Source organism: Ischnura elegans, chromosome 6 (genome assembly GCF_921293095.1).
Source record: "Ischnura elegans chromosome 6, ioIscEleg1.1, whole genome shotgun sequence".
Lineage (NCBI taxonomy): Eukaryota > Metazoa > Arthropoda > Insecta > Odonata > Coenagrionidae > Ischnura > Ischnura elegans.
Window position 1 is genome coordinate 111,814,596 of NC_060251.1, and position 23,928 is coordinate 111,838,523.

The window sequence follows — 23,928 nt, forward strand, 5'->3', positions numbered from 1 at the left end:
GTTTGTTAAATTTTTAGTTAACGGACGGCCGATGATTGTTACGTGATCAATATTTATGCCTAAAATGTCTTGTCTACAAATCGTGAATTTGATGATATTTAGACCGTGAAAACCTGGAAAAAACCCTGAATTTTATAATGTAGTCAGAGTGGGAATATTGTGTCGATACTCATCCGTTCTTTCCAATGGCCGTTATATAGAAATAATAGAAATAAATAATCCATTGGGAGCACTCAGCATGAGATTTCAGTATCTGCTGTGTGATGGGAAAAAATACGGTTTTTCCCGTGAAACTTAAAAAAATTATCGTATAGAAAACGTTTTTCACACTTTTTTCCCTTTGGTGCATTAAATTTTTAACAGGAAAGACCTATCCTCTGACCTTTTAGTTTACATTGTACCGGAGAAATATGCACTGCTTTCAAAACATTTGTTCCTACACTAGATACGCCTCAGTAGACCTGTGGCGGGGGCTGTTATGACAACAGCCATTAAAAAAATAAGAATAGGAAAATAAAGGAAGAAAGGACGTGGGGATTCGGGGTCGAGGTAATGTGACTTGCGAGTCTATCCGCCAATCACTGAGTGAAGTTCTTAATTTTTCGTTTGATAAACGGATTTCCATACCTATCCATTCGGAAAAAATATCGCTCTTAATTCATTCTTTCTGCCGGATCTAGAAATTTAATGAGGTAGGTACTTAGTGCAACACCTATGCAATCGAACACCTTTATTATATATCCCTTCCCCCTAAATAGTTTTCCACCTGCAAAGCTATTAATAAACATTATAAAACTTACGTGAAATGAAAATATTAGAAACCCACAGGAGACGGCCAAAACGGTTGGGACTAGTGGAGTACAACTAAAACAGAAATTCCGGCGAGGCGAGGCACCTATATTTTGGGGACTTATTAGGAAACTGCTGAAGTAGCTGAAAGGATGAGTTAATTATGTGTAAAAGGTAATTAAAAATATGACAGTAAGACAGTTTAAAATGAATACGATATATTATGAAAAGCGCCTTCTATCAAGTTATTGAAATACTTTTTCACTTTTATTTAGATTCGAATGAAAAAAATTTCCTCCAAGGTGTCCATCTCTAACTTGTAGCATCACGAGAAAATCCCTTATGAAATTTCAGGATCTTCCTTTTATTCAGCGTTCTCAGTGAGGAGTAGGTAAGCGTGGAGCAGTTCAACACATTTCCCCGTGGGATTCCCTTTGGATGGAGGGGTAGGATTTTTTAGCCATCATTTCCCCCAACAAACACACACACACACGTCACTTCCTGCGAACCCTTCCCCCCTCCGTGTCGCGGGTTTACATTTTTCCTGCCGCGTGGCGGAAACACTCTAGCGCGTAAAGTGGATTCTGGGCCACCCTACCCTTTGCAACCCCCTCGGGGCGGGAGGGGGAGAGGGAGTTGATCCTGGGGGGATGAAAAAAATGGGAATGAGGGAACATCCCTTATCCTCCTTGCTCTTCTTCTCATCCTCTCTCACCCCCTTCCGTACACTCTTCCCATCCCATTCTCTGCTCCATGTGAGGCCTTGTTCTTTCTCCTATTTTTATTGGGTTTGATTGTATCTCTGTCTAGTTGAGGTAAAACGGCTACTTTTCCTCATCTATATCCGTGAAACACGCCGCAAACCGCCTCAGTAGACTTGTGGCGGGGGCTGTTATGACAGCAGCCATTAAAAAAAACAAGAATAGAAAAAGAAAGGAAGAAAGGGCATGGGGATTCGCGGTTGAGGTAATGTGACTTGCGAGTCTATCCACCTATCACCGAGTCAAGTTCTTAATTTTTCGTTTGATAAACGGATTCCCATACCTATCCGTTCGGAAAAAATATCGCTCTTAATTAATTCTTTCTGCCGGATCTAGAAATTTCATGAGGTGGATACTTAGTGCACCATCTGTGCAACACCACGAAGTGCTAATATGAGCTATTATAATCGAATTTTATTTTATAATTTTCATTGCTTATAGTGCCTCATTGAGTTTTGAAGCTTTATAGACGAAATCTGGCGCGACTTTATGTAACAGATTCGTCTTGTTAATGAGAATAATGGCTTCGATGTTCCACACCAAAATCTTTATTGAAAATAAGTTGCGAAATAAGATTTGATTTTAAGGATGATAACAAAGGTAGGTAGACTTCATCTCCAGGATAAAGTCTATCAACCTGTCTGTCTATCTACAGTCTCTCACGAAGTCTGTTTAATTCCATCTATCTGAAGATTAAGTCTTACTTCAATACCGAGGTTGTTTCAATAAATATTTTGTTTAGAAAAACGAAGTCAGGCTTATCATGTACAGTTCTAAAGCACGATCATATATTTGAAGTGCAATTAATAAAGAAGATCCGCTTCTTTCTGTTATGGACCACGTGGATTCTGTGCCCGCAAAGGCGAGAGTTAAAATTCCTGCGATTCATGTCCGCCTGTGTGGACCGCGGTTAGCCGAGAGAAGACACGCTTTGGAAAGCCACAAATCGCCGTTTTCGCGGTGGCCGTCCGTCTGTCTTTCCGAATTTCGCAATGCCCCCTTCCCCCCCTCCGACGTCTCCAGAGCGACGAGGTATAGGAGGAATGCGTGAGCAAACGGAAAAGAATTGTATCCGTGTTGCGGCATTATTTCGCCCTCGGGGGGAAAGGGAGCCAGTAGAATAAACCTTTCTCACTTGCGTGTGCGAGACCCGTGTGTGTTCGGATTGTGTTCCGGGGAGAGATCGATACAGAATGGCCCGTGGTGTTCCGTGGTGCTGCCGAGGCGTTGGATTTATGGATGCGCCCCTGTTTTCGTCGGCATGGAAATGGCTGCAGGGGTGGTTTAGGGTTGGGCGTGCCTTAGTTGACCGCCCGTGCTGTAATGCTACAGGCGCACGCGTCTTCTCGTTGCGTGAGCCGGTCATCAATTAGCGCCTGAGTTTTCCTTGCACCTGCTAACCCAGTCACTGCATTGGTGTGAAGGACGAGCGAAGTAAATGCCCACGTATATCCTCACTCGTTAAAACATGCATCCATCTTTCTTGCTATCCTAGTCATATCTGCAGTCCCCACGAGGATTATTATTATTATTATAGTATTCTACCCATTAAGGAAGGTTTTCATGGAGTGTTCAAGAAGTGATCTGAAAGCCTCCCTTTCCTTCCAGTACTGTCTTCTTTAATTCAATGGAAGGCCTAATCCCTTTCAATCTATCTAAAAATCCTATTCTTTTCTTTCCCCTCCCTCGTTTCCCTAACACTCTACCCTCTTACACCATTTTCAACATCCCCTCCCCGCTAAGCACTTACTCCATCCATGCCTCCTGTCTCCTCCGTATCTCATCTAAAAGCTGCCTCCCCTCACTCACCATGTCCAGAACTTCGTCGTTCCTTTTCCTCTCCGTCCATTTCACCTTCTCTATTCTTCTCCATACCCACATCTCGAATGTCTCCAATCTTCTCTCGTCCTCCTTCCTAAGTGTCCACGTTTCCGCACCGTGGAGCGCTACACTCCAAATCAAACTCTTCACTAACCTTTTCTTTAAACTCTTGCATAACGATCCTCTCAGAAGCTCCTTCCTGTTCACGAACGCCTCCTTTACTTGTGCAATTCGCTTCCTGATGCCCTTGCTACTTTGTCCGTTTTCCCCCATGAGGATAGATTGTGTAATTTTTGGGAGAACGTGGTGATATTATCCACATAGACATTTTTTTATTCAAATCTGGTTTCAATATTTCTACATAATCATCAACTGTGTTGTAAATCTGAAGTACGGGTGAAATTAGAAGTTGTGTCGGTGGAAAATGGCTGCTTGTCCAATATTAACAAAAAAACAGAAAGCGTTGCACAGATATTAAACGAATTAGGCTGCAAGCCGCTGGAAACTCAGAAGGCTGCTCGCTAGACTTAGATTGCTTGAACAATTGAGGATGGATATCTTCAAGAGCGACACGGAGAACATAGCATTCATCATCATCACTGGTCAACAATCCTAGGATTGGTTTGACGCAGCTCTCCACTCAGTTGTCCTATCAGCTAATCTTTTCACACCTATGTATTTCTTCTCTTTCACATCTCTCTTTACTTGTTCCATATATTTTAACATAACATTAGAGCCCCAATATATTTTCAAGTCCGAAGGAAGCGATAAATTGAGAGAGATATTTTGCCGAACGGATTGGTAAGTGAATTTATTTTTCCCCCGCACGATAAAACGCTAAAATAAATGCTAGTCGTAATCTCGTAAAATCATTTCCTATTTGTGTGTTAGCGGCTGGTGTCCTATCGACCCCACCACACGCCTTAAGGCGGCCTGCGGGGTAGTGTGCAGATGTGTATAAAATTTTACTCCATCTCTTTATAGTCTTCGGATTTTATTTATTTGAGTTCTGTCCTCGATCTATTGGCAAGCATATCTAAAAAATTGGAAGACAATCATCATAAAAACTTATTTTATTATTTTCAATGAGTGTTTTCACTAACTAACTCAGGGATTTAAGTTGAAGGTTGGTTTGCACAGGTGAGGGTAGAGCTTCTCCCGACTGAGCCAAAGGGGTGTTTATATCACACGTTCGGTATGGGCGGGGCAGTTCTTTTCAGTGGATCCCTTCGCACTTGGAGGAATAGTATGCGATGGAGTCCGAAGACTTCACCTTGGATTTGAACACGAAACGTTTCCACTAGCAGACTAATATTCTACCCTCCAAGCTTCCACAGTGTCAAATTTTGACGGTGAATATCGAAATATTCCTCTATCAGAAAGCGTACACGAGGATAATGGGGAGGCATTGCTAATGTTAGCCTCATTAATGCTAGCTATTTATATTTTATTTCATTGAAGAAATATCAATCGGTAGTAAATACACAGCCGATGCCAACATAAGCTGATATTATCTCGATAAAATAATCCGTATCGAAATCTTTTCCGGGGAGTATCAAATTCCATGTGACCTGAAATTATTGCTCTGTTTCTTCACCTGAGATTTATCCTTGATCTAAATTGTAGAACCGCGGGGGTATGTTTTGAATGCATGAGCAATCTGTAACCGATACGCGCTCTTGGTCGGGCAAATGACAAGTGTAATTACGCAAGGACCCGTGGATGAAATAAGCCCTCCCTACTCGGTTCGGATGGAATGAATTTTATCTCCATATCTTTGCCCCGATAATCCGAAATGCGATATTGCCGGGGCCGCGGTGCACGCATTTCTACGTCATTAAAGCTAATGGCTCGGCTTCAATCTCCCGGGCGAAATGGAACCCTGGCAGCCAAAGGGTCGCTGACGAATGACCCAATTCCCCCGAACCCTGAACAGGATCGCGCGACAACATCGCTCCATCTCCCGTGATTGGCATTTCTCCGCATCGACCGTCCAATCCCACAACCACCTTGCTTCCCTGCAACCACCTTTTTCGGTAATTCTATTTTCATGGCGATGGAGAGAGGTACCTTTCCTATTGCTATTTCGAAAAAAAATTATTCCTAAATTAAACGATTTTAATTTTTCCTGGTGAATACTACTGACTAAATTGAAATTGGCGTGAAATTGGACTTCCATAAAGTAACACGGCCTTGAGGATGGGGAACAAGTCGTCTCTCGAAACGTCGGCTTATATAAAAGCATTAACCTGGCTGAGAACCCGAGAAATATTCGTCAGTATTCCTATATTCGTTAATTTTTAAGTAACTATTACACTGCGATAAAAGTTTTGGCAAATTACGAGTACATATCTACAATAATAGTTATTGGACTTATAATCACCAATTCATTTTATCATATTGCTCAAATAATAGCCTTTATACAATTCTGCGTTATATTAATGTTTTAATACTTCAATAGGATAAAAATAGTTTGCAGTCATAGTGCTCATGTTGGCGGAACTTTGTTTGCGAATTTCCTTCTTGTTATTATTGACGGCATGTGTCCTAACATCCCCCAACACACGCCTTTTGAGGCGGCTTGAGGGGTAGTATTAGATGGAGGCGAATACTATTGTATTTTTCCAATTATTTTTTTACTTTGTATGGTTGCGTCGGAAGTTTCTGCTATACTGCTAACTTTTATTAGCTATAATGTTGAAGGGTGTAGGAAAATTTTTTATCGTTTAGCATGGTTGGCCTTGGGACTTTTATTATTTAATTTAAACTATGTGAAAGGTATAGTAGCACTTTGGATGCTACGAAAATATACTTTAAGTAGCAGTACTTCTCGCTGTAAATCTCATCGCGTGATAGTTATCAATGTAATAGCGTAATCGCACTCCATTTATATAATGAACATTACAAATACCTAATAGTAATTCTTCACTTCATGCTTCACCACTTAACGTCAAAATGTTCCTATGATTTCCAGTTAGCATTTTACTCGGAAAAAAGATTCTCATGTTTAAAATTCCGGTGTGTGCTGAATTTTTGAGATAACGATACATAAAAATATTACTGGTGTGGCTAAAATACATTTCCCCTCGTCACTTTTCATGCGTTCGCATAAACCAACCCACCATCGAGCACCCCCTGCCTTCGCCCTCCCCTCAATTACGCCAGCGCCGCTTTTACGGCCGGCCATTTGTTCCATGTCACCTCATCCTGCGATGTACGAGGAAGGGTGTGAGCGGGGGAGGAAGGGTGGGTAGAAAAAAAGCCACCCCCAGCACAACCCCCTTGAATCCCACCTCTGAGAAGTTCAGGGAAGCACACCTTTCAGGGGTAACGAATGTCTTCGAAGCGCCTCCGGAAGGGTGCGAATTTGCACCCTCTCTCTACATCCGCCACCGCGTAAAAGGGGTCTTCCACCCCCCGTAAGGAGAGCGCTGTTTCCCTTCAGCGGATGGTCACGTGGAGGTGCAGACGTCGTGGAGAAAGCTATCTCCACGTGGGATATTGGAGGAAGGTTTCGATTGATTGGAGCATTGACCGGCGGCATGGTAACAAATGTCTGAGGACGAGTTTCCAAGGAGACGTGTTGTCATTCGATCGGAGAGTGACGCATAATAATCCTTTGCAAGGAGTTCTTTTTTCTTTCCGACAGTGGCTTATTGAGCCCTACCTCATCCTCATGTGACAAAATGCGGTCTTTATCCCCCTCCACCGCATTTTGAAAACCCAGTCTTAAATTTCCATTGGGGAGATGAATTGGATGTGTAATTCTTAGTATACCTGTCTGGCAATTTGGAGATTCGGGTTCGAATACCGACTAATATATTGATTTTTTCGTGAAAATTTTCACCCTTATTGTAAGTAAATCTACAAGAGATGATAAGCGAATTTCACTTTTGTACACGTAATCCGCTAATTAAATAAAACATATCGTACGTAATATTTTTTCTTATTATTCAGAGATATTTTTATAATGTTTTTGAAACTTTGTATTTTTAGTTGCGTGCGTGATTGTATACCAATATTTTTTTAATTCAAAATTTTTCTATTTTTTGAGGATAATATTAAATAATGAAATAATTTAACATGTTTGAATTTTATTATATTCCGCGTTAGATGACTATGCTGTGAAATTCTCCCTTCGTGCTTGTTAGTACATTAAAATTTGCTCCGTTATCGCAAAGTGGACCTACAATCGTATGTAAATACGTATCTCAAGCAACAGGCCACAGAAAAGTTTATTTGTTTTGCAATATCAAACATAAATAGTTTTATAAATAAATAATACTAGTTTTTTTTCTTGGTATCTTTATGCTTTGTATGTATGCTTAGTTTATATAAATTATGGTGTTTAAGTGCTACTTTCCACTGATTAGTGCGTTACATGCAACAAAGTGTGTATAATAATCCAAGTAATCCTACCTAAACTAGTACTGGTTTAAAATCTTGTGAATGTATTATGCAGAAGCTGTAGCTTTATTTCAGGGTAAAGTGTTTCTTGAACCTTTCGCTAAACACGGACATCAACGAAATCGAGCCTTTAGCTGTATCGTGATGACATCTCATGAAAGATCGTTAAGACTGACATTTTGTCTGATACATTGAGCAAAGGATTGATAATTAAACGGTGCATTCATTGGCACATGAAATGATAATGCCGACCTGAGGTCTTTCAAGCACCGACCTCACATTCTTGGACGGTAAAATATGCAATTAGGCGGATATATGAATTATTATCGTCCTACAGCCGCAAGAACGAAGAAAATCATTCTTCTAGATGGGGTTAAAGAGGCGCGGAAGGAAATTTTCGTGGGTATTGACGAGGGAATATAAATTAAACAGCACGAAGCGCCAATGGAATGGATGATTGATTAATTATCGGTGCGCTATCCATTGATTGCGAATTTCTGACGTCAGGGATGGGAGGGGGATCACTAGCGAAAGGGGAGGGTGGATGGATTTCGCTCGTCTATCGCCGACCGTTTTTTCCAACATGTATCCACTTTCGCCGCATCGGCTCGTATTATCTGCGGCCTTGAACGTCTCGAGTTCGCCGCTCCACGCCCCCTGGCGGCACAGCGCCAAATTAGCCCTTAACGACCAATCACGGCTGACCTTGGGCATTTCAACCCGGGCACTCGTCCACGGCTCCTCCAGATGTTTAGGGGGTCATTTCTTTCCGCTAATTTTCATCCTCGAATATCGAACCCTGCCCGATTCCGACCCCCCTTAGAGTGAGCGAATTCCTTAGAAGTTAAGATTCAGGGACGATTGCCTCTTTCAGACAGTTAGAAATTTTAAGTTCGGGCCTCTTAAAATATACTTGTATAGAAGCTAGTTAAAATTACATACTTCTTATATGGAAATGCGATTAAACTCAATTCATCATTATCATCATCGGTCAACAATCCTAAGATTTGTTTGACGCAGCTCTCCCCTCAATTGTCTAATAATCTTATCTTTTCATTTATAATTATTTCTCAATTAATCTGATCATTTTTTCGCTTTCACATCCTTCTTTATTTGTGCCATTTGCTTTGTTCGAGGTCTTCCTTTTCCGTTCTTGCCATATACTTTTCCCTCAACGATTGTCTTCAATTGGCCATAAGATCTCAAGGCATTGCCAATTAGTTTGTTTCGTCTTCTTATTAAGGTTTTCACTAGGCTTCTCTCCCTCTCTTTTTTTGGAATTCCTCGTTACTTACTCGGTTGATAAATTTAATACTCAAAATTCTTCTACAGGACCACCCTTCGAAAGCCTCTACCCTTGATTTTTCTGCCGCCGTCATTGTGCATTCCTCAGTTCCGAAGAGAAGAAAACTTATTTATTTGCCGTTAATACAACCGAAGAAATAACTCAACTATCATATTTTATCGGCTCTACTTTCTGCCTTCTCATGTTGGCACCTGAAAGCTTAAATTATTTTTCACCTTCCCAGAAAGCCTCCGTGTTAAATTGCCAAGGCGACTAGTGCTCCATACTGGGCATAAGAATGAGTGATTATGTTGTTTTTGCAAATGATGCACTGTTTGTTTGAATGTATTGCAATTTTTTTTACTTTTACAAAAACACTCTAATGATACTAGTTTCTACGACTACATGAAAATGATAAGAAGTACGTCAAAACTATCCCTCTGATTAATTTTTTAAGTGAAATATGCGTTGATTCGGTGGTGCATCCTTGAGCAGTTTTATTACATAAACATAAGTACTTAAAGTTTGACTCGTAGATTCGCTATATGACCTAGGCCGAAGTGGTTGACAAAGGCGTCGCCGGGACGTAGTCAGTAGGCATCGCAAGGCATATGACCAATTGACCATGCCTCTTGGAACAGCGAAAGGAAACATTTACGTGAGCATTATTTAATGATTCAAACTAAACAGTTTAGGTTCACAGTTTAAATTAACTGAGATTTCATATCTTCCGTTGTCTAAGTAAACATGCCCACAATGGTATTCTTGTGTACCTCAAAAGCTAACAGTTCTTCAACACGTCAAAATGTCTCAAATTTGTTTTACAAATTTGTTATTCAATTTGTTAGACAAATACCTACGCGATCCGGAAGTTAGTAAATATCCTGAATTTAAAGAGCAGACGCAATCAAGGTGCTCGGGTGCACAGTATGTGTCAGTACAAATGCAGGGATGCCGACTTACAAAAAATATTGAGGGGCCCAAACCAGGGATCTTGCCCCGGGAAATTTTATATTAAGTGAATTTTAAGCTTTTGAAGCATTTTATAAGAGTCATATGATCAACATTTGAGCCCTGATAACTCGAATCTCAATATCTGGACACTCCAGGGAAAATCGACAAGCCTGAGACATTTTTTCCTCACACCCATAACGAATTTTTGAGAGGGCTTGGGCCCCCTCAGGCCCCATGGAGTCAGCGCCGTTGCACAAATGAATTTTACAGTCACAGGCCCTGGACATTTAGGGCCGTGGGATACGACGGAGATTCCAGCGTGGCCGGACCGCGCCTATTTACGACGTATTTGGCCCTTGATATAGAAGGAGAAGGAATTACGAATATTGTGGACGACAGCTTTTCCTTCAACTCATTTCCGAGACAGAAGGGATGAAGGCACATTAGAGCATTTTTCCGACTGCCACTCGATCATCGCATAGAGGTTTTGGACATTGAAGTGGACGGAGAATTCCTTTCGAAAAAAGGAGGAAAAATGTAATTGTTCGGGTGATCCATCATGAGGGCCTGCTCCCATCGTCTTCGGCGCGAAATGAGAAGCAATCGATTGCGGGATCTCCTCCTTAAGTCGGATGAAGGAAAAGATTGAAATTGGAGAAACGCAGGTGTACCACAGGGAGATATGCAATCTAAAACGGATTTACGGCCAAGAAGTGGTAATTAAATCATGAGCCTTTTCAAAACTTCCAAACGTCTGCCTCCGCTGTTTAGGATTCCGATAAATGAGAACTATTTCGTTAAAACAGGTATCCGTGACGCCAAAGAATTTACCCATCTCAATGGTATGTGGTCACTACCTAAATTTTCAGCATAATTTATAAGTATATATTCTCCGTAATATTTTTTACGTCCTAATGAAAACTATCGTACCAAGACAGGTGAAAGTGAAGAAGAGCAAGGGACGGCCCCGAATGAGTTACGTATTACAGGTTATACAGGATGTACTTAATAGAGAAGAAATACGTCACAATGGTAGGGCAAACGGATAGAAGAGAGGAAAGGAGAGCTACGTCAAACCGATCTTACGGCCTGGTTACATGATGTGTTAATTCGTACGAGTGTTTATGTATCATATAACGATGTGTCTTAATGTATGAACGCGTGAATACACACGAAAATGCACCGTGATTTCACCTTACTTTTGCGAACATGTACCGAAAATGGAGCCTTTTTTACTTTGGCTCATGCAGTTACACATTAACTCCTACGTTTTAATGTAACGTGTAATCAGGCCTTTAAGATTGTTTATTTATTTATTTATTTAACACACCACCGAAAACAGCACTGTTCGGCCTTTTACATCGGGGTTGATAACATTTAACAATCACAAACACCCATGCCCTGGATAAGGGTAACTTACCCAGGCGGGACTCGAACCCGCGACCTTCGGTTTGGCTTATGATGAAGACGATTTTTAAGTAAATAAAAGATTGTAGCACTTTTCCACAAAATCTTTTACTGCGTAATACGCGTTTTTCACAGAGCTATCACTGTACCAGATAATGGCTCTGTGAGCCGAAAAACGCGTAGTACGCAGTGAAATGTTTTTTGGAAAAGTGCTACAATCTTATATTTATTTAAATGTGTCTTAACTACCACCAATTGAGGCCTGAATCTGTTGAACTTATGAAGATGATTGCCATGATGAATTATTGTTGAAGCGTTTATTATTGCGCAATAATTAGGGGAAGAAGATAACAGTGGATGAATAAATGGATTACGGCATAGGGGCGGCTCATTGCACATCCGTTTAGAATGCCGCAGCGGTATTTTCGGCGATCAGATGAAAAATCATTCCTTCCTCCCTACACCCATTGGATGCTTTTCCTCTCCTTTGGGTTTTTCCGTTCCCACGGCGACGAGGATCTCGGCGTTCGCTGATTTTTCTCCCCGCGTGCTGTTTTTGCTCAGTTGGTAATTAGGCTCCGCGCGGCTTTCCGTAAAAGAACCCCCCCACCCTCTCTGCTGCCGGAACCGAATGAATGATCATTAGCGATGCCCGCGCCACTCGACCGCCGCGGACGGAAAAACAAACTATATGGGGACAAGCACGGAACGAAATGCAAAAGCGAAGTGACCCCTCTCTTTCGAGATGGTTGGAAAATGAGTCGGTGTCTGCTTGGCTCGTGTGTGTTTACAGCCAGGCTCCACTTCTTCATGAATGGTTTATCGGGTCAGCTAATTCCAGCCCCGTAACTGCTGGCAGCGCTTTTCACAAGGAGCCAAGGGAAAGAATTTTCTTTTTTATTCCCAGCACGCTTGCCTTTGGCCTTGTCGCGCGCGCTTTCAATGTTCCTGCGACATGGGACATTGTGTTCGGCTCTCATTTAGCATCTTGCACCTTACATCTCTGTCCACGGAAAATTTTGTTTTCACAGGATTTTAAACCGGTGACTTTTCAGTAAAATTCATTTCGCCCTACCGGTGCCTTGCCGAGCGTTCTAGCTCACGTTTGAGGTATTACTGAAAGACCTTTTCAAAGTTTATCTAATCTATCTATCTAATGACTGATATTTTTTCATTTCCCTGGTCCGTCACGGCCATTTCTAATTGAAAATTTGAATGGATTGAGAAGTAAATGTAGCTGTAAGTTTTGAAATTTAGAATCGTGGAGTTGAACTAATAATATTGCGTCGCGCGAGATATTTATATTTTCTCGGAATAAATTCATACGGTCGAAAAGGAGATATTTTCACACTATTTTGCTGATACGCTAGGCATTGGTGGAAGAAAATATTTCCTTCTCACATTTTACGAATTTTATAAGCGAAAGTTATGCATCCCATTTTCAACAGAATAGTTGTTAGCGAACCCAAATTGTTATCCTAATGCAGTGTAGATTGTAACTTAGCTTCTACGTCTACAGAATACTCAGCATGCCAACAATAGGTTATTTGGCAGGGGGTGACCAATCGCCAGTATGAAACATGCGGAAGGATCTCCACGTGAACCCTACAGGGTCATAAAGACACGTTAACGAAAACAATGTTTTTACATTCATACAGGTGGTGCCAGTCCTCCTGCTCCATGCAACCCGAGACAACAAAACGTATTACACTTGCATACGAAGCCAAAACTTGCCATCGTTAAGTAAAACAAAATGGTATAGCCATGCAAAATTAGAAAAAATAATGCCTTTATTAGGTTTCTTGGTTTGATATCTGTTGCTTATTTCACTTCTTTTTTTTAAATAAAGCGACCATTAGTTAGATGAATAATTATCATCATCAGGACTAAATAGTTATCCAACCAAGAAACCTTGAAATGGAATACCACACGGTTAAAAATAAATTGGTGAATTTTGTCCGTGAAATAAATTGCGTTGTTGTGGATTGGATGGACTTGCATACTGCGTGTGAAATTTTTCGGATGATTTGCGAGGATCACCCAATCACATGAGCATCAGCAGTAGGAAGTCAAGTCGAGAAGGCGGCCTGTGTGGAGACCAAAATGAGGGTTGGGTCTTTGTAAGAGAGATTCAAGGGTGGGATTCCATCGAAAAGTGCTCGGTCCTATTCGGGGAGGAAGTGATATGTAATGGTGGGAAAGTGAAAAATGGAAAATAGATTCATTCTCGCGCGGCGCAGTTCGGCTTCCCTCCTGCATAACGCGTCCCGGAACACCCGTTCCCATTAATCATTTATCCAGCCAGCAACCCCGCGTAGCGTCTGCGCGGCCGACGGAGGCGTTAATATCTTAATGCGTCGGGATGCTCTCATTGTAATGGCGCGAAGTGCTGCGGGAGAACTTCCCTCTCCGCCACCTCTCGGTCGGAGCGAATTTCCACCCATCTCATTTGGGTTTTGGACGACCATTTTCTCTCGAAGTGTTTAGTAATTTATCATCTATTCATTCCCGTCTAGCGAACTCTCCGCGTGTTGGAACGTTTTACAAATTTCTCCCTTTCGACAATTTGTCCTGCCATCCACGCGCCTCTTTCGTCTCTGCTTTCTCCTGCAAAATCGTCTTCAACTTCAGCGCACTACGAATCTCGTAGATGTGCCTTGCAGCGGTTGAGATTCCATATTCATTTCAGGAAATTTAGATTTTTAATCTAATGGCTAGTATATTGACCTATTTGCGAGATATGTACCGGGAACGTACAATGTACCCTTTACGAGCTTACGAAATCGTTATTTGTGATACATTGGGAAAAAATTGACCGCTTAGTCATTCAAAATGTTGGTGGTGTACAATTTAGATTAGCCAATAATTGCTAAGATGGAATTCAAAATCACTTTAAATCGTTTCCATTCTGATATTCTGCTCATGCGGAGAAAGCGTCTCCGGATAGGAATGGGATGGAAAAAGAAACGTGTGAATGGTGACTTATGAGTCTTTAAATAGGTGGTTTCCTATTTTTTCAGTTGCCTAAATAGAAAGATTATTACTCCTGGAGTACGTATTTCACGCTTATAGATTTTTAAACTACAATGTGTATTTTTCACGATTAAATGAAAAGTGAAAATTTTAAAGCGTGCGACAACGCGACGGCTAAGTGTGAATGCTAGGAAAAGCCCGTGTGACGTCATTCTGGTTCCGGCTGCCGCTGTGTGAGGCCACCTTGGTGCGAGGCTATGAGCGCCGCTACGATACAGGCTGCTAGCAGGTAGTAGAGTACCGTGCTAGCAGTTAGCGCTTGGCTCAGATAAGGATTATTAATACCCTGTCAAACGAAGGAAACTTTCCAACCATTGGCAATTTTAATAGGTGATTATTAAGAGATGTTTCCCTGAGCTCTGTGCCTCATTCATATATTGGTAATCTCAGGCGATGTAAAACTCCTGACTACTCCTATAGCATCTGGGTCCCTGTGACGTCACTTGGACTGGCATCGCATGAGCGCTAATCTGGTCTTTTTCAAATGAGGTTAAATTGACCATTAACATTCGTCTAAACTGGGATATTTAATACCTAATAATTTGTATGTTATGATTACACTAATGGTGGGTAATGAATCGCAATCAATGCCTTTCGTTTTATTTAATGAAGGTAACTACCCTATGTTATGTCATCCATCGCCTATTTCGTTCCTTCCTTGTTAAACGAATGCAAATTCTGTTTTCACTTGAATTCAAGTATCCAAAGGTAATATTTCTAATTGTAATAAGTCTACTTTTACCGTTTTTTTTGCGGAATCATTTTTTCGTCTTCGAGAAGCCTCTATTAAAGTAACTTGTAGTGCAACACGAGGAGGACAATTTATTTTATATGGTATTAAAATATTAACCAATTTATGCTAACAGTCCATGATCCCGAAAGTATTCGACCGAATATTTTGAGCCTAGCCCCGTCTCTAGTATATTCAACCCTTAACAATCACCACGCCACCAAATCGTAATCCATTGGTATTATTCATGAGAAGATATCACGGATTGGAGCAGCTCTAATTGTGACGGTAGGAAAGGAATCGGGACATTAACTACAAAAGTAATCCATTGAAATGCCCGAAGCCTTGCAGTCTGGAAATCACGAAAATTGTTTCCGAATCATTCATGGGATGAATAATTAACTTCCTTCATGGAAAGACCGTAATTCAAGGTGGGTTTTCATTGAAAAATAGTTGAGCGGGAGGTATTCTATCCGTTTCAGCGGAGTAGCCGGCATGAAAGCTTAAAAAGAGTCTCGCGTCAAATGTAACAATGCATGCGTTGCGCTGGTGATGCGACCAGCGGCAATCCATCATACTCGTTGGCCTCAGGACGAAGCTTTGGTCCAAGTCAGCGTCATCATGATGGTAGGAAGAGGTACGCTCACACAGTAGATGGATAGAGAATGAAATAAGGCTGGCGGGGAAGAGGTTGGTCGTCGGTCATATATTCTAGGGCTGCCCGTTGAATAACAAGCAAGTCGTATAGGCTGCGTCACGCCTTTTTTTATTTTCCTTGAATGAAATATTACGGCTACTATTTTTTATCCCAACTTGTAGGTGAGAGCAGCGTAAGCATATGAGAAAAATAGAAGTTGCAGCAAAATTGCTTAATATTAATTTGACCATTTAAAATTTTTGTTAACTTTCTGATGTAGGTAATTTTAATATTCTCATTAAAGCTATACTTTTATTTTCCTAGCTCAATAGCTTTGGGGTATGGAATATTGTGGATTTATAGCCCCCATACCATCTGAGTAACGTCGTCAAATACGAATCTACATTTATGAATATCTATTTATGAAGCGGTAATATTTTGTAAATCGTAGCCAGTATTGGGAAATGGTTTTGAGCGGGGTTGGCAACGGAAACTAAACGAAAGTCAAAACCAGTAAAATTTCAATAGTTTCGTTCCCGGGAGCGAAATGTAGAAACGAAACGAAAATGAATATTTACCTGGGGAGCTAAACTCAGAGTCGAAACGAAATCGGAGTCAAAACTACTTCGGGTCGAAACTAAACTAAAACCCTGGGACGAAACGAAAAGTAGATAATGTTTCGCACCGGAGGGACCACGTGCTTCAACTTCAAACGGTTTAGTTTCGACCCACACCACCGCACACACCGAGTACGAAGTATGGTTGAATGAAGTAGAGGTTCGGCCTACCGCTATTGGATGCATGGGGCAATCATATTTTTACCACTAAGGAGAACGGTGATCGCCCACTGGCCATTCGAATTTTAAGCTTCTTTTTTAACCTCTCCACACGTATGCCAATCGTAATGGGTCGAAACTATTCTCTCTTATCCCCCTCCACTCGACTTCTGGGATCGAAACTTAACTATGAGCAGCGGAGTGTCGTATAATTTAGTTTCATAACTCATTTTCTTTTGATAAAGTTTCGTCCCGGGTCGAAACTAAACTCCTTGGTGATTTCAATTTCGTGCGGGAACGAAACTAAACCTAGGCCTCGTATTTTCGTTTCCCTCCGGGTCGAAACGAAACATTTTCGTGTCTTTTCACTTGCCACCCCTGGCTTTGAGAGGTATCTCTAGTACTTCGAAATTTGATGTACAACAACAAACGTGGTAAAAAAATCCTCTGACACTTCGAGCTTTTTTTTTTCAAGGAGGGATTAAAATTAATTACATTCATTTACTTTTGAGCCCTGAGGATCGAAGAAAATTTGGATTAACTCTGGTAAAGAATAAAATTGATCATTTATAGTGGTGCCGACTCAATGGGGCCTGAGAGGGCCCGAGCCACCCCAAAAATTCGTTACAGATGTGAGGAAAAATGTGTCAGACTTGTCGATTTTCCCCGGAGTGTCCAGATATCGAGATTCGAGTGATCAGGGTTCTAATGTTGATCATATGACTCTTCCAGAATGCTTAAAAAACTTAAAATTCACTACATTTAAAAATTACCGGGGTAAGGTACCCGGTTTGGGCCCCCCAATATTTTTTGTAAGTCGGCACCCCTGATCATTATGTCTCCGAAACTCCAGAGAGAGAGTAGAGGTATAAAGATATTGATTATGATAGAAAAAAAATGTATCTTAAAAAGGAACTCAGAAAATAACGGTTTACCAACCTTTTCATGTGCACATGTATACATCGATGTATCAGGTAAAATATACCGGATACAGTGGAGCATAACTACCGTATACAGTGTGTTCATATTCGCTTTCATTCGCTGAGAGAGTCGGCCAGAGCCGTCCGTGTGTCTCCGTCTCTCTTCCTTTCGCTCGCATTGTGTGTTCCACTCGCATGACTTCACAAAGGAGAGCGTCCGAAACGAATGAAGAGCGGAAAGCGCGCTCAGAGTGAGTGAATGGAAGTCGTCCGAGCAGGGGAAATGTTACGGAGGGGAGCAAAGAGGGTGGACTACCGCCTCAGGCGACGGAAACTCGTCTCCGTCATAAATGCGCTTCTGAATTATCATAATACTAGACATGGTGATATTTTCCACAAAGGTTATAATAATCAAGCCCTCTAGTAAACTGCTCAACTCTGAAGTATCTGTTATATTCATCGTTGCTCGAGACTTTTCGAAGCCAATCATGGTAATGATAAATACAAGTCACGTTTCAAATAAGTAATTTCCATCGAAAGTTTCTCACAATGTGCATTCATCCCAATATGCATAAGCAGTTGCGAGTACTTACCGAATAAAATTTGATTCACAACTTCCAATTCCACTTTCCTTTGACTCGAATCGATTATTATGTACAAATTATGAGATTATTTAATATTTTCTTCATATCCATGGAACTAGAGTGAATTATTCATCCATCCTTTATAATCTTAATTAGCTTACACGTTTCCTTTCCCAATGACTCAATTAATTTGTATTGTAATTGAAATAATCATAGAAAGTTGAAATAGTCATAGCAATGTCTTTTTAGGATGTTGGCCACTGCGGTTGATTGGAAAGGGGCTGTTATATTTTTTTTGGTTCCTCCTTTAGTATTTCGCCTTATGTGACAATATTTTCCAAAAAAAAAACTCCAGTTTGTTCTAGGATGAACTTTTTTTCAACATTGATCTATGGAAGGAAATGTTTTCCGGAGTAATACTATTCATAAGTCATAGCGCATCAATGTGTCACAGGATCCGGACAAGCTTTTCTCGTCGATCAGAGTTAAAACGTTTCGGAAATAAGCCGTCAATTTTAACTTGAGAATGCGGATATGAGGATTGATAAGGCATATGTGTTTCGGGGAACGCCAGTCCCAACAGGAAGAAGTAACTCTGTTAACAGTAAGAAGTAATTCTGGTAACATGTATTTCAAATTCATACACATGCAGGTCGCCTTAGGCTAATATGCACACATAAATACAAATTTAAATAAAGAGACAGTTACATGTACACATGAAGTTCACACTGCAGTGGCCTGGAAATAGAATAATAGCCGAAAATACTTGTAAGAATTTCAACTCGATCAGGAGTCGAACCTTCTGCTTTCTAGGTAGATGCTCAGTCCACCAAGCTACCGAGATTACTACTATCGCCAATGTTTTCGGCCGTATGTGCCTATCTATCCTACTGCCTGAGTGAGTGCGTAATCCTTCATTGCATTTCCTCTTATGTGCTTTACTTCGCTGGTTGCGGGAACCGTGCCCAGAATCATCTCTTGGCCAAAAAATTGGGCTACATTTTGGGGGATTGGTTGCCTAAAACCGCTGCCGAAAACAAACAAATATATCGACGGCTAAGTTCTAACGACACGTATCTCAAAAATAGCTCCTTTCCATAGAGCAAAAAACGATTGATTTATTTTACTTTCACACTGAAATTAAAAACCAAAAGTTCATAAAACTGAAAAAGAAGCATTCATTTGCAAATAAAGAGTCGTTCTTTGCTTTTATTTTATTTTTTTAAAAGTTATTACACTTTGTTTAAGATACCCGTCTCAAACCGGCCGAAATTTCAGATACCTACGTGTTGCTAGAACTTAGCCATCGATATGCATGATATGTATGCACGTATGTGGCTTATTCTCCCAGATTGAATACATCTCGTAGTCGATACTCTGAGAAGATCGTCTAACTTCAATCACCTATTAATTGTAAACTTGGCCTCCCCCAATTTAATTCAATTTTACGTAAGCCGAAGTTAAAGCCCTTCGCGCTACTTAGGCGAGTCGCCGATGAGCGGCGGAGTATTATTACAAGTTCCGTCGCTGAGTGTGCAATGAGTTTTGATGCGTCCGAGATCGATCCTGCGTCTCCCGCCTCCGATGCCGTCTCTGTCGTGTCGTCCCTTCCATTCGTTGCGTGGAAATCGTATTCCTGCGTTCGCTCCTTTTGTTGCGCCCTGACTGGATTCGCTCCATCTCCACGTCAGATCAATATGGCTGGCGCGCTCCATTAGACATGTATAGCCGCGGTCCCCACATTCCGGCCTACTTGGCCTCAAAGGCATCGCCACAGAGCAGTTATCCACCGTCAAAGTGAACTCCCACAAAAGCGCGTACGAAGATCCTACTACTACTACTAGTGGAGAGTTTTAAAGTCGCTATTAGCAATTCCTATTGAGTGATAAGCGGAGCAGTGGAGTTTCAACTAGCATGTATGCTCGTTAGTTGCTTTCTCTCGGTGTTTCAATCATCTACATCTACATAAAGCCCCGCGAGCCGCCTAAAAGGCGAGTGGCAGGGGGTGTTAGAACACCAGCCGTGTATCTCGTTGTCGATGTTCTGGGAATATCTTCTGAAATCCTATTTCCTGTGTATTAATATTTTAATGTTTGCATTTTGCTAAATGTATTCCAATTTTCTCCTGTTTTATTTGCTAATGCGATAAAAACACTTTTTCGTAGAATTTTTGTTTCAAACTTCTGCGATTTTTAAGAGTTCGTGATTTGCAACGTTTTTACACTAAGTTCGGTAAACGATATTTGTATATATCTTGGGATTTATACTATAAAAAGTGTACTTTTTGCAACGTAAATTCTCGTCAATATATAATAGTTCCACAGGAAACTAGCAGAGAATGTCACTATAGAAAAAGACTTCGCAATTGTCTTGGCGGGTCTTGTTTTAACTTTTCGGGTAAGTAATTTAATATGAAATTGTATCTGTGTTGAATGGGTGCATAAGTATGCAATTTTTCACGTGTGGATGATCTGACGACCTGATATTTTTGACACAATTCCTAATTTATAGGAAGAAAGAGTCTTAAACACGAGAGGTAGGTACGTTGCGGTTCACTTTTGGGTACTCTTACAATTGCTTCAGCCACCAAACGCATGATTTCGAATGGAAATTGCTCTTCTTTGTAATTACAAAATATCGATTCTTTCACTTCCTTTAGCAATTTAGGCTTGTGAATCGCGCAATTTTCAATTGTGTTTGCGTAAGTTGAGAGAGTTTAATGCCAGCCGACCCAGACGGACGCTCTTGGCTTTTCGTTAAGCCTGGCGCCAAGTAACGTGGCGGTCTTATATATTTCCTTCACCAACCCCAATCCTTTGATATTACCGCCGAATATGTTATTAATATGCAGCCGGTTGGTTCCTTGTCCACCTTAACGTGAAATGCTCATGTAATTGACCGTGTGGGGATACGTGATTAAACTTTATTCTCTTGTTCGGTAAATATTTCCTTTCTCTCCAGCACCGGACTCACTTGTAATTCTCGCACTATAATTTCCGTGGTATTTACGAGTTACGTGGAGTACACACACAGGTTTACCAATCGAGTAGGTATTGCGAAGCGGAGAGTGAATTCGATTCGGCGCATTAAGCACGGTGCACGCGTGCGTCACGGGACGCCAGATAGAACTGAAGGTCTTTTCGGCTGTCGTCTCGAAATTTTTAAATAAGCCTCCTCGAAAGCTAGCCGCGAACCTGCTGTCCCAACTTAATTCTTAAAACCTCTCGGATGAGGGACAAGTATCCTAGATGAGCGTGGCGAATCAGTGATTCACTTCATTACAGCGCTGATATTTCGTTCTGCTTCGTCGTCTCCACCAGGAACTTGGCTGATCGCATACGGGTGTGGCGGAGTTGCCTGTAATTATTTTCAATCGAAAGTTTTCTTTCGTAAATGCTCAATACTAAGCTAGTTTTGATGCGCACATAAATATTGTAATTTTGGTAGGTTAGTGTAGAACTTTTTATAAACTCAGATTGTATGAAATAGAAAAAGTGTAATGAACCACCCGTCCTAGTGGGTCCTCTATCGGAAAGAAAGAAATAGTCAAGCTTGGCCTATTTGTATAATAGCTTTTATATCTACGATTGAGTTTTAGGTGCGCGTAACATTTAAATGCAGAATGCCCTTTTGATAGTTTATTTTTTCATACAACATTTTTATGCGTAATGCAGGAAAAACTAACACGATGTGCCGAAAAGAGTAGGTACTCTAAATAAGTAACTGTTGGGGGAAAACATCTTTCCACAGTTTTTATTCGTGTTTTAATAGCCTTTGCGGGGAGACGAAGTTTTTTTCACGCAAGTGGTAGTTTTGTTAATCCATGTTTTAGTTTCGGCAAGGGGGGGTTTTGGATCGGAAAATTTTCCATGCTCCAAATGATTAACATGTGGTTGGATACTTCCACAATTATTTATACTTACTATTCCACAAGCCGTATCAATAATCGTGAGGCGGATGGTACTAGGAATCTAACCGTTATGTTAGTGTTTAGATGATGTCATAATTTTAAACTACGTACCTCGGAAGAAAAACTTATTCCAATTTCTATTTTTAGGCCGAGTATCTTATGAAACCTTTTCCGACTGTAATTCCCTGCGACTTTCAAATTAATTGATTAATAAATATTTAATTTTTTTCATTCCTTACAAGGGTTACCGCATGTGCATAGTTTTGAAAGCAATTTTGCATGGGTCAAATTTTCTGTTGAATTCAAACTTTCTCATTGCTCATCAGCTTTAATTTTAGTTCTTTATTGCTCTGTGGTTGTATCGATTCCTTTATTTTTCCGTACATCCCTCTTATTTAATTTTTTATCGGACGGACCTAGAATTACAGTGCGGTTCTAACATTAAGTCCTCTGCGTAACTCTGAAAATCGTACGTCTGTCAGAGTAAATTCGCTGCAATAAAGAAACCTTACGATGCGTCGTATAACATTATATTACGTGGCAAGTTCATGGGTTTTTATGGGGAATATTTTGAATTCATATTCTGAGCAGCGTCAGTTTTTTTTATGCCGACCACTAGTTACGCATTGAGTATGGACTAGTATTATACTCGGAGTCCATTTGGTCGCCTGGGTTTCCAATTTTGCGAGACGAAAGCACAATGCACCCCCTTTGCAATCGTCGAAACTACTCGCGCGTGGATGCAGGGACGTTCATTCAGTCCGCGGAAGCGAAGGTATGGGTCGCACTCTCCGTGGTCGGTCAGAGTCTGATTCGCAGACGGCGCCATGACGAGGCGCCAGCAGTGGTTCGGACTTTCCTCGCCAGAATTCCAGAGGCAGCTACATTGAGGAGCGGGTGAAAAGATGAAATAAAAAAATGGAATGGAGCATTGGCTATTCTCATTTGTATGCATGCCGAAAAAAAGATACAATGGAGTCTCGGAGAATTGAAAACGCGGCGTTTGGACTTGGAGGATGCATTGAGTGAGTTGTCTCTTCCTCCATTCGACGTAAAATTTGATGCTAAATATGCCGTGTATAAAGATAAAACAAAATTTGTAAGTTCGATATGAAAAATATACGCGGAGACATAGGTTTTATCGCTATATGCGATGTTATTGCGAGCCACTGAACGTTGATAAAAAACTCTTTTGAAAATAAATAATATGTATAAGGTAGTGTATCGCTTTAAAAAAAATAATGGAAATGGGTTCTAAGTCAACAACATGTAGCATTCTGTAAGCTTTAAAATGGCACCACTTACCCTCCCTGCACGATCTTACTTCCTTATCATATACTATATTCGTAGATGAAATAATGATCAGTGGTATATGCGTGAACTAAATGGGGTATGGCAGGGGCGCAGCTAGGAATTAAGGCCAGGGGGTGTTTTAGGCCCAACTAATACTTAGGGGTATGGGGGTATTGCATACCTACCAGGGTAAGCAGGAGTTTCGAGGGCCGTCCTCCAGAAAAATTTGAAGAATAATTGGCGAATTGAATTCAAAATGGCGAGTTTTACGGCTTTCTGAGGAATATTTGATTGATCCTAACACTATTCTATAATTAATACTGATCCAAATAAGTAAAATGGATTTAACTTAAAAATTTCTCTTATCTCTGGGGGGGGGGGGGGGGGTTTATTCCCCAAAACCCCCCCTCGCTGCGCCACTGGGGTATGGATCCCCAAGGTATGAGGCCGGAATAGCAAACGAAATATTGGACATTCACTTTGCGCGTCCAAGTTTAAGTGCTTCCATAATTACTATGCAATTGGAACGTAAACGTTGCAATCGCATCTTCATTATAAGTATAAGAGATATACATATAATTAAGAACCATGATTCTTGGTAACATTGTAAAGAATTTGTTG

The 23,928-nt window shown here is 40.9% G+C and overlaps 1 protein-coding gene across 2 annotated transcripts in view; it reads left to right on the forward strand.

Annotated features, from left to right (window-relative positions):
• The window catches only part of LOC124161507 (netrin receptor UNC5B), a 794,019-nt gene that overhangs the window by 408,574 nt on the left and 361,517 nt on the right, over window positions 1-23,928 (forward strand). The window lies entirely within an intron of this gene.